A 12973-nucleotide genomic window follows, 5' to 3' on the forward strand; every position below is an offset into this window, starting at 1 on the left:
CTGTAACTTTAAAATTTCATGGAGGTGCTTTTGAGACACGGGCCCTGATTGACTCGGGGGCTGGAGGGAACTTCATCACTCACGCACTGGTTAAGCGCCTTCAAATAACTACACAACCCCATGAACCTCCGTTACGAGTCACCTCCATTCAAGGGACCCCATTGCCCGGGAGCATTTCGGTGGTTACGACTCCGATTACTCTTCAGACCGGACTACTTCATAAAGAGGTGATCTCTTTCCTCGTTTTGGAAAAGTCAACACATCCCATAGTTCTTGGCCTGCCCTGGTTACAGCAACATTCTCCTGTAATCCGCTGGGATGATTTACAGATTTCCCAATGGAGTCCACGGTGTTTTCAATCCTGCATTAAGTCTGCAGTGGTCCCACCCATTGCTCTGGCACACGCCGGGCCTTTACTTCCAGCTCTGTACAGCGACTATTCCGATGTGTTTTCTAAGGAAAGGGCGGAGTTACTGCCACAACATCATCCCTTCGACTGTGCCATTGAACTGCTTCCTGGCACAACACCTCCCCGGGGTAGGGTGTATCCGCTATCCCAACCAGAGACTAAAGCCATGTCAGACTATATCAAGGAAAACCTCGCTAAAGGATTTATACGTCAGTCCAAATCTTCTGCGGGGGCAGGGTTCTTCTTTGTGGCCAAAAAGGACGGGTCACTACGGCCCTGCATTGATTACCGGGGTTTAAATAGTATTACCAAGAAGAACCGTTACCCGTTACCTTTGATCCCGGAGTTGTTGGACAGACTTCAAGGGGCTCGAGTTTTCACTAAGCTGGACTTAAGAGGGGCTTATAACCTGGTACGTATCCGTCCCGGAGATGAGTGGAAGACCGCCTTCAACACCCGGGACGGACACTATGAATATTTGGTCATGCCATTCGGATTGTGTAATGCCCCCGCAGTGTTCCAGCATCTTATGAATGAGATTCTTAGAGACCTATTGAACACCTGTGTTATAGTTTACCTGGACGATGTTCTCATCTTCTCGTGAGATCTAGACACTCATCGCCGGCAAGTTCGACAGGTCCTTCAGATTCTCCGGGATCAGCACCTCTACGCAAAACTTGAGAAATGTCTCTTTGAACAGGACTCTCTGCCCTTCTTAGGGTATATTGTTTCAGCCACTGGATTCACTATGGACCCAGAAAAGGTGTCCGCCATCAAAAAATGGCCTCAGCCTACTGGATTAAAAGCGTTGCAACGCTTTCTAGGTTTTGCAAACTTTTACAGGCACTTCATTCCGGGATACTCCCGGCTGGTAGCACCTTTGACGGCCCTAACAAGGAAGGGAGCGGATGTTCGCCATTGGACCGATGAAGCTTGTAAAGCATTTCAGGATTTGAAAGACGCGTTTCTGCTGGAAACTTGCTTACGCCATCCTGATCCGTTACGCCATTTCGTGGTGGAAGTGGACGCTTCTAGTGTGGCGGTAGGAGCGGTACTATCACAGCACTCCAGTACGGGGAATCTTCTGCCATGCTCCTACTTTTCTAAAAAATTCACTCCCGCTGAGAGTAACTACGGTATAGGCGATAAGGAACTTCTCGCCATCAAGTTGGCTTTTGAAGCATGGAGACAATGGCTAGAGGGAGCATCAGGTCACGGTTTACACCGATCATAAAAACTTGGAGTTTCTTTCGCAAGCCCAGCGCCTCAATTCCAGGCAAGCTAGGTGGTCTTTGTTCTTTAGCCGATTTGATTTTGTTCTAAGATACCGACCGGCTTCTAAGAACGTTCGGGTCGATGCCCTGTCTCGAAATACCATCCTCGAGGAAAAGGATGATTCCCCACAGTATATTATTGACCCGGCCAGGATCTCTCTTGCCAGCACCAGTGTATCCACGCAAGGGAGAGTGGTAGTGTCTCGACGAGACCGAAGGAAGGTCCTGGAGTGGGCTCACGACTCACTTACAGGAGGTCATGCCGGTCGAGAAAGAACATTAGCTCTCTTGAACCGGTTCTACTGGTGGCCTCGGGTGCGACAGGACGTACAAGAATATGTGGCATCCTGCCCAGTATGTGCCAGACAGAAGCCTCTCATGGGGCAGCCCTGGGGTCTTCTGCAACCTTTGCCAATTGCCACGGAACCCTGGACGCACATTGCCACAGACTTTGTGGTAGATCTACCTCCCTCTGAGGGTAAGACGGTAATTTGGGTAATTGTGGACCATTTTTCTAAAATGGTACACTTGGTACCTCTGGACAAACTTCCTACAGCGCCAGAATTGGCAAATCTTTTTATACAACACATCTTTCGAGTCCATGGTCTTCCACAAAGCATTGTCTCCGACCGAGGACCTCAGTTTACAGCTCGCTACTGGCGAGCTCTCTGTAAGAAATTTGGAGTCCAGTTGAATCTCTCTACGGCTTTTCACCCCCAAAGTAATGGACAAACAGAAAGAATGAATCGGTCCCTCAAGTTCTTTCTTCGCAGTTTCATTTCTGAGAAAAAAGATAATTGGGTTTCCTTACTACCTTGGGCTGAATTTGCATACAATAATCACGAACATTCAGTCACTGGCCAATTTCCATTTCAAACAGTCTTCGGTCGTCATCTCAGGCCTCCTGTTCCACTTCCTGTGGAGATTGCTTCACCGGCGGCGCAGACTATAGCCACTCAACTTCATCATCTCTGGACAGCGCTTCAACCTCGACTTTCTTCAGCAGCGCGGAAAGCACAGACAACAGCGAATCGTCATCGACGTCCTGCTCCAGCGTTACTGCCCGGTACTAAGGTATGGCTAAGTACCAAGAATCTGCATTTTCCTGGTCATTCACGCAAGTTGGCTCCCAAGTTCTGTGGTCCATTCCCGGTGGCAGAGCGTATAGGATTGGTGTCCTACAGACTCCGTCTCCCATCTTCACTGCGCATTCATAATGTATTTCATGTGTCCCTCCTGAAGCCAGTTGTGCACTCCCGTTTTCATCAACTCACTCCTGATGATCTCTCTGCTTCATCTCCTGAGGACCCGGTTTACCAAGTACACGAGGTACGTGATGTACGCTTTCACAAACGCCGGTGGGAGTATTTGCTATCCTGGGAAGGCTGTGGCTCTGAGGAGGACTCTTGGGAACCTGCTCGAAACATTCTGGACAAATCTCTGCTGACCCAATTCCATCTGGACAATCCCGGGAAGGCCGGTCCTCTACGGAGGGGGCGTAAAGGAGGGGGTACTGTTACGATCCCGGTCACTAGCCTAGTGACCGGGCTCCTACCTTGCTCCGTGGCACCGCGAACCGCCGGGGTTCTGGCATCCAGGGCCGCACGGCAGCGGCGTTTCCTCATGGAAACGCCGCCATGGACTCCTCCCCTCGACGGCGGAACGCGCGCGCGCAAAGGGCCGCGTTTTGTGGTGTCTGCACCCGGATGTGCAGACACGCCCCCTTTGATGTCAGACGCCGGGTGGGAGATTTAAACCGGGATCTTTGCACTTCTAAACTTGCCTTGAAACGAGTTCTGTCTGTGGAGTTCTAGTTGCCGTTGGATCGTCTGGTTCGTCCTGCTTGCCTGGTTCCTGATCTTGCCTGCCTGACTCTGGTTTGTCCTGCTTGCCTGGTTCCTGATCTTTGCCTGCCTGATTCTGGTTAGTCCTGCTTGCCTGGTTCCTGGATTCTGCTTGTCTTGACACTGTACTCTGCCTGCTCGCCGCCTGCCTTGACCTCAGCTAGTGACCCCTACTCTGCCTGCTTGCCGCCTGCCTTGACCTCAGCTTGTGACCTCTACTCTGCCTGTTTTCCCCCTGCCCTGACTCCGGACCGTGTCTTCAATCCACCTGTCCGCTGCCTGCCTAGACTCCGGTTCGTATTCCTTTCCGTGGATTCGTCAGCCTTCACCTAAGTCCCAGCGGCCCGGGTCCCTACGGGCTCCTCCTGGGGGGACCTCGGGCTTCCAGGGCAAAGACTCCTAAGTCCTAGCAACCCGGGTCTCCACAGCTCCTCTGGAGGGATCACGGGTTTCCAGGTGAAGCTTCGTCTGCACCATCGAGTTCTGCCCCCCGTTCGCCCTTTGGCGGCGGTCGGCCCAAGGATCCACTTCCGGATTGGACAGTCACAACATAAGTTGCCTAATGTATTTGTGTAAACCTTTATAAAATAGCAACTTATGTACATTCATCTTGGCCCCTGCCCAGAACATCCCTTGGCCAATCCTTTTTTGTGCAGGTAAATGTGCGTGCAAAACTGAAAATATGCACATATTTGTGATGTTTATAAAATAGAATATACACGAGTACAAGCTACTTATGCTTGTATATGCTCATTTTTACATGCATAACTCCTTTGAAAATTAACTCCTTTATGATTATTTTCGAGCAAGCCGCTTTTGATAAGGAATTGACAGTACATCACTGACTAAACTGGAAAAGCTCAGTGCTGAAGTTCAAAACCAGACTTAGTCAAAGCTGAGATTTTAACTTACACTTTGAAGCACTTAATTTTGAGACAATACCATGCCAAGAAGACTCCACCCTTATGCATTCCAAGTCACAGCCATGCAGCAGACTGAAATATTAATAACCAGTAGCCAAGAAAAAGCCACCAGTCAGTTCATCGAACAGTGCATTAGTGATTAATATGAAGCTCTGCTGTGTTAACAAAGAAAAATGAGCTGGAGATAACTGAAAAAAAATGAGCTGCGACTCAGAACACTTTGTACTGAAAATTATTGCACCTTTGCTGGAAATGTGGAGCCTCCTTGTGTTTATGTTGCTCCAATTTTCTGGAGGCTAAAATCAAGAAGAAAGAGAAGTTCCTGATTATCTGTATTGTTCTGTGTGGGTGGCCTGAGCAGATATCGTCTGCTGGTCTGCGACAATAGAGACCTCATTTCTATTTGCTGATGAGTGACTAACAAGCTGAGGAAAGCAATGATCTCATTCGAGGCACCTTCACCTATTGCCAAAACTATAGGATATCTAAAAAATATGCAACTCATTTAACACAGGGACCTTGCCTGCTTATTCGGCTGATTTACAAGAGAGGGGCCTCTCTGTGTCCTCCAAGCAATTATGACTTTGCATCTCAAGAAATCCTTCAACAGAACAAATGGGGAAATAAGACACACCTACAGAGTAGTACAAGCACTGTGAAGCTTATCTTAAAAATTACAGTCAATGCTTTCAAAAGCTATAGTGACTTGGCTGGAAAGCCTTGAAGTTATATATTGATTTATATTTGCAGTCAGCAAGTATGTATACGCCTACAGTGTGGTCATAATCCAACCCTGGGAAGAGGATGTTAATGTTAGGAAAGAAGTACTATACTTATAAATACAGTACAGCAAACAGATACAATTCTTTGAGCTCATTGAGGACTGCAGAATAAAATATATCCCTGCACTGCACTGATGAAGCAAGAAAACCCTGACGTCAAATGAACTTTACTGTTTTATATAAGGACATAGTCATATTTAACCAAGGGCCATATTTTCTAAGGGATTTTGTCGCAGGCAGAAGATAGTATGTTCTTGCAAAAACCTGGCCCTGAAACAATAGAGAGAGTAATTGCTCTTTAAAGATTTGTATCTGACAGCAGATTCTGGCACCCAGCCTCTGTAAGCTCACAGCCCCTTATTTCTATACTGGCTTCCAGGCCTCATAAAATGATGAACTACTATTCCAGTGGAGTCATTAAAGGGAAAATACACTAAATCCAGTCTTAAGGTAACAACCTTCCAGGTTCCAGTTACCAGCAAACACTAACTTCTGATTACTTAAGGCTAAATTGAGGAGCAGCATGTCTACATATTAACCTTTTAAAATATATTTACCAGAGCACTATACATAGTTACTTTCCAGAGTAATGAAGAAGGCAGTGAGCACTGACACTTTTATAAACTAGCATTTCAAATATGAAAGTCAAGATTAAAGGCATAAGATTCAAAACTAATTTAAAGATCACAGTATCCTCTGAGTGTTACATAATAGTCCAAAAGCACACGGTCTAAACCTATATCTACTGAACACATTCCTTATAAATCATTTTTGTAGTCATTAACTACCTCCTCCACAATTCCCCAGAATTTCTGGAAGCAATCACATTCATAAGAATCTCAAGGTATGTCATGCTCACTAGATCTAATTGGACGATTTTGGCTAAAATGTCTAAAATTGGCATCACCCACTTTCTAAACCAATCAGATTATGTTCCATCAGAGGTAATTTTTTATATTGTCACAAATGTGACTAACATAAGTTATGCTATTCTGGGTTAGAACAAAGGTCTGTCAAGCTCAGCATCCTGTTTCCGACAATTGTCAATTCAGGTCACAAGTACCCAGTAGGATCCCAAAGAACAGAGCTCATAACCTGGGATAAGCAGTAGATTTTCTCATGTCTACACGGCTAATGGTTGTTCAAGGTCTTTTCCTCCAGAAAATTGTCTAAACCCTTTAAAACCCAGCAACACTAATTACTTTCACCACATCTTCCGGCAACATATTCCAAAGTTTATTTATGCACAAACTGAAAAAAATACTTTCCCCAATTTGTTTAAATGTGCTACTTATTCAGACATAAAGTGTCCCCTATAGGGTAAAAGCAAGTTTGCTTACCGTAAATGGTGTTTCCGTAGATAGCAGGATGAATTAGCCATGCTGTCATGGGAACTGTCATTCAGGGCCCAGGAGGCGGAGCTTTACCAAGCAGAGGCTAGAGCTTTGCTCTCTGCGGCTGCGCGTATGTTCCCGCGCAGGAAAGTAACAGATTCTCCTCAGACTGTAATTAAGCTGTATGTAGTCGAATAGACGGTGACTGCCAGGGAGGAGGGAGGGTCAGCATGGCTAATTCATCCTGCTATCTACGGAAACACTGGTTATGGTAAGAAAACTTGCTTTTTCCCGTTGCGCCGTATCCTTCGGCCTGCAAATGTATGCAATGCAAATGTATGCAATATCGGTGAGCGTGTTCGAAGATTATCAGGGTTTCCTTGCATAGGGACCATGAACCGGACCCTCCTTGTTTGTTGATGTAAAACATCGCCACCTGATTGTCCGTGTAGATCAAGACCCTGCGTCCCTTTAGGTGGCCTTGAAACACTTGGAGTGCATTTCAAATTGATCTGAGTTCCAATAAATTTATTTGCAAGGTCTGCTCGGACATTGTCCATAAACCTTGTGTTTCGTAAATTTCGAGATGTGCTCCCCATCCCTCCAGTATGCATCAGTGGTCAATACTGTGTTGTGAGGAGGGGGGCTGAACAATGCTCCCTTGGAAAGAGTGGAGTCTAGGAGCCACCATGTTATGTCCTTTCTCATCTCGGATGTCAAGGATAGACGTTGTGTCAATGGTTGTGAGTGTTGTTTCCATTGATGTTTTAAGCTCAACTGCAGGCATCGCATATGTAGTCTGGTGTTTGAAAATGGCTACTGCCATGTGATCCAGTACAATTAAAACTTGTCTCGCCGAAGGTCTCCGAGTTAGGCTCAGTGAATGGAAGAGTTGACACATTTGAATGGCCCTGTCCTTCATAGAAACATAGAAATGATGGCAGAAGAAGACCAGACGGCTCATCCAGTCTGCCCAGCAAGCCTCACACTTATTTTTTTCTCATACTTATCTGTTTCTCTTGGCTCTTAGTAACCTTTTGGTTCTATTTCCCTTCCACCCCCACCATTAATGTAGAGAGCAGTGTTGGAACTGCATCTAAGTGAAATATCCAGCTTAATTAGTTAGGGATAGTAACCGCCACAATAAGCAAGCTACACCCATGCTTATTTGTTTACCCAGACTAGGTAATTCAGTCCTTGTTGGTTGTTGTCTGTATATAGATCCACTTTTCTTCATTCCCCCTGCCGTTGAAGCAGCGAGCTATGCTGGATATGCGTGAAGTATCTGTCTTTCTCCCCTACCGTTGAAGCAGAGAGCTATGCTGGATATGCATGAAGTATCGGTCTTTCTCCCCTGCCGCTGAAGCAGAGAGCTATGCTGGATATGCATTGAAAGTGAAGTATCAGGCTTATTTGGTTTTGGGTAGTAACCGCCTTAACAAGCAAGCTACTCCCCACTTTTTTGTGAATGCAAATCCTTTTTTCCACATTTCCTCTTGCCGTTGAAGCTTAGAGCAATATTGGAGTCACATTAACCGTGTGTATGTTTATTGAACAAGGGTATTATTTAAGGAAGCTGGAAGAGTGGTCGAAGATATGGCAGCTGAGATTCAATGCCAAGAAGTGCAGAGTCATGCATATGGAGAGTGGAAATCCGAATGAACTGTATTCAATGGGGGGAGATGGGCTGATGTGCACGGAGCAGGAGAGAGACCTTGGGGTGTTAGTGTCTAATTATCTGAAGTCTGTGAAACAATGTGACAAGGCGATACCTAAAGCCAGAAGAATGCTGGGCTGCATAGGGAGATGAATATCGAGTAAGAAAAGGGAAGTGATTATCCCCTTGTACAGGTCCTTGGTGTATGGCCGGCGCCATTTTGTACTGCAAAACGATTCGAGTGCAGGAGGTCGCTCCCGGACCCCGCTGGACTTTTGGCAAGTCTTGTGGGGGTCAGGAGGGCCCCCCCAAGCTGGCCAAAAGTCCCTGGGGGTCCAGCGGGGGTCCGGGAGCGATCTCCTATGCTCCTGATGTCGGGGGACAAAAAACAAAATGGTGCCGGCGCTACCTTTGACCTGTCATATGACAGGGCAAAGGTAGCGCCGGCGCCATTTCTACAACGCACCGCAGGCCCGAGAGTAAAAGATCACACCGGGACCCCCGCTCTGGACCCCAGGTAATTTAAGGCAGTTTGGGAGGGTTTGGGAGGGTGGGGGATTTATTTTAAAGGGTCGGGGTGGGTTTTAGGGTTGTTTTAGTGTGCTGGTTTTTCCGCCCTCCCCCTTCCCCCGATTTACGATTTTTGACGATAAATCGGGGGAATTCCTATTGTATCGCGCTTCTAACGATTTTTGACGATTTAAAATATATCGGACGATATTTTAAATCGTCAAAAAACGATTCACATCCCTAATCTTTATTGAAACATCAGTGGAAAAGAAAAGACCAAACTATTCATATCTGATAGTTAATTTTGCAGAACCAGTTCTGATCATTCTTAAAGTTTCTATAAAATACAGAGAGCTCTTGTTAGTTTTCTTAAAGTGATTGCATTTAAATCTAACTTGTTTCTTTTATACAATTGTTGACTTAGAAATTAGCCACTGCTATTACTAGCAACAGTAACATGGAATAGACGTTTTGGGTACTTGCCAGGTTCTTATGGCCTGGATTGGCCACTGTTGGGAGTAGGATGCTGGACTTGATGGACCCTTGGTCTGACCCAGTATGACATGTTCTTATGTTCTTATGTTGTCAGCTTACTATTATTCATGCACAAGAATAAACTGTAAAATTTGAAATTTCTACAATTAGTAAAAATTAGTTTTGATTACATCTTATTTTGTATTTAAACCCTGCCTTCCACCTGGAAGACTAGCCAGGTGGGTTATGGACCCTTTTTCCTAGGTGACCTGTTTTAGAAAAAGGACTTTTATCCTCTTCTGATCCCTACTCTTGCATATACCATCCAATGACTTAATAACAGAAACCCCATTAAATATATTTGCCACCATAATGGGAAAGTCAAAGCCCTGGAGATGTGGGTTAGACCATGCACGTGTTATGTACCCACAGCAGGTACAGTGAAACTTCAAATGGCTCATTAAATCAGTTATGGCTTGTTAATTATATAACTGCAATTACTGTAGAGCTAGTACATGTCTATGAATGCTGAACCTCAAGGAATAAAGCGTGGGGAATCATAAACAGCATAAAGTCATCAAAAGACAAGGTCTGAAGTTTAGGGTATCACAAGCAGAACCGCCAAGTCAAATAGTGAAGGGAACTGAAAACCTCACAAAGTTTTCAAACCCCCAAATCCTGGAAAGCAGAGAATTGCAAACAGAACAAAGGCATCTAAACTACCAAGGCATATAGTATAGATATCACAAAAAGCACAAATGTGTCTAATCTCCTAAGACTTAGATTTCAGTCCATCCAAAAGAGCACAAAGGTACCTAAACCCCTAAGACAAGGAGTATGACCCATTGTAACCAGCACAAAGATGTCTTAATGCCAAGGCATGGGGTGAAATCCATCACAAATAACACAAAGGTGTCATAATCCTCAATGCATGATAATTCACAAACCACATAAAAAGGCCTATATACAGGCCTTGACAGCAGGATGGAAAAAATGAGAAGAGAATGGGTGGTAGGAAACCTTCTATTTTTTATCTTTTTCCCCTCCCCCCCCCTCCTTACTTACATAGGGCGTTTGATGGCACAACCTCTTCTATTAAATTTGATTTCTGGGGACAAAGCTCCCTAGTATAACCAACAAACAGGATAGGAGAACTAGGCTGGGACTGTACAGAAGTAGAACAAAATGAAGAACCAGGAAAAATGTGGGTGAGAGGTAAAGCTTGTAACTTTTTCTTTTTTCATATTAATAACCTTTAATATTAATAACCTTTCATATTAATAACCTGTCCTTTCATATTAATAACCTGTCCTTTCTCTTCTAAGCCAAGTTCTTAACACCCTGTTATATGTAACTGCCTTTTCAGCACCATTGTTATAGTTATGTTTACTATGCACCCCTGTTCTATGTGAACCAGCATGATGTGACTGCTGTCTCGAATGCCGGTATATAAAAATTTGAAATAAATAAATAAATAAAATTATTTTTTGGGGACAAATCACCTCAGTATAACCAACAAAGAAGCAGAGTTGAGGCACTGGACTTAAATCCAATCAGCAAACAACATGGAGGCACCAAAGCTTCCATGCTGGTACATCATTGCAATGGCATATATTAATAGCATGATCTCCACGGTGGTACATAAGGGGCATGGCAGGTAAACAGAGTAATAGCAACAAGACTCCTAAGGTGGTACATCTCGGACATGGCAGGTAAGCAGAATGGTAACTAGGGATATGAATTATTTTTCTGACGGTTGAAAATACCGTATGATATTTTCTCATCTGTCAAGAATCGAGGGGTCCCTGAAAGTGATAGGAAAACCCCACAAAATGTTTGTGGGTTTCTCTTATCGTTTGGGGGAGGGGCAGGAAAAAAGGGCACACAAAGACAACCCCCAGACCCACCCAGACCCTGTAAATCTCATTATTTAGAATCCTGCACCCTCCTGACCCCCCAAAAACTTTTCTAAAGTACCTGGTGGTTCAGTGGGGGTCCCGGGAGTGATCTCCCGCTCTCAGGCTGTCAGCTGCCACTAATCAAAATGGCACCGATTGCCCTTTGCTCTTACCATGAGACAGGGGCTATCGGTGCCATTGGCCAGCCCCTGTCACATGGTAGGAGCAATGGATGGCTCGTGCCATTTTTAAAGATGGTGCCGGCCGTCCAATTGCTCCTACCATGTGACAGGGTCCAGCCAATGGCACCGATAGCCCCTGTCACATGGTAAGGGCAAAGGGCCATTGGCACCATTTTGTTTACTGGCAGCTGATGGCCTGAGAGCGGGAGATCGCTTCCAGGACTCCCGCTGGACAATTAGGTACTTTAGAAAAGTTTTTGGGGGGTCAGGAAGATGGGGGATTCTAAATAATGCCAAGCTTACCTCACTACTCACCATTTTAGGACTAAAGCCAAGTATCCCAACCTCCATCTTCGAAAGGTAGCTCGTGATGTGTTCCTTCAACAATAACCTGTGATTTTTTCATCCCTGTCAAAAAGCAGGCCTTGAAGTTTCACTGTGACTAAGGGCCGGATTTTCTAAACTATCGCGACTCTGTGATTTCAGCGGTACCAGGGGTGGGGGGTGGGGGGTGAAGCGGGGGGCGGACCTGCGAAAGCCAGCAGCGATCGCACCTCTGTGGTGCAATTGCTGCCGGCTTTTGCACCCAATAGCACCACTGTGAAAGGTGGTGCTATTGGGCACGCTACTGGCAATAAGGTGTCCTACCTTTTTGCCATCAGCGAAGTCGTTGCGGAGTCCGCCCCGATGCCGCCCCAACTCCTCCCCTTCCACTTAAAAGCATCACAGCACAACTGCTCCATTAGGAGACATTCCCCGCGCCGCGACAATGCAATGTACCTGATCGCGGTTTTGTAAGTAAAATCCAAATGTCTGTAAAGCGAGTACAATCCCAAGAAAATGGTTGTAGTAACACTTTGTCTTTTTAAAGGTATTTGAAGAGTAAAAGCGGATATCCCATTCAGATAAAAAAGTAATTATATCCAGTAAGAGGAGTTCCTGAGGCAGCTTTGGACGCGAAACGTGGACACGTCGAACTGTACTCTGCATCAACACTGAGAGGGTTGTACCCCCCGTGAACTGGATTTAACTACCCCTGAAAGGGAAGTATTACAAAATTCACTATTTTCATATTAATACTGGAGGGTATATCTTATAGAAAAATATAAAAAGAAAAAATATGAGTGGACTTTAACCTATGATTAAAGATGATCCCTTAAGCGGCTTGAAAAAGAGCAGAAATGCCCAAAGAGACCGCGGGATGTTATGAAGGTCTATAAAATAGTAATGGGATTTAGTTTCAAAATTTTTATTCTGTTGAAAAATATGAAGGTAATAGCTAATTGACGTCATCTTTATAATATTTATAACATTCGTCAATAATTAAAAACAAGAGTAATACATAATAGATTTCTATGCATTTCACATGTGTGAAACTCTGCCTTCCAACATTGGCCATCTTGTATGCAGGTAAATGTATGCATGCTATGTAACAGCACACACACTTTCTGTCACAAAAGAAAGGCTCATTCCCAGGGGCAGGTGAGAGATCAAAAGAGCAACAGAACACACATAAAAGGTTTTTTTCCCCTATCATTTTTAATAGTTAGAAATGAAACATTTATCAAATGGTCAAGATACATATTAACAATATATTATACACCATTTCTGCCACCCTAAAGCTATATCTAGCATTTATCTTCCCTCACAAAAATACTACAAATTGTTTCTATGATTATTTTTTTT

The sequence above is a fragment of the Rhinatrema bivittatum genome, chromosome 1 (assembly GCF_901001135.1).
Source record: "Rhinatrema bivittatum chromosome 1, aRhiBiv1.1, whole genome shotgun sequence".
Taxonomy (NCBI): Eukaryota; Metazoa; Chordata; class Amphibia; order Gymnophiona; family Rhinatrematidae; genus Rhinatrema; species Rhinatrema bivittatum.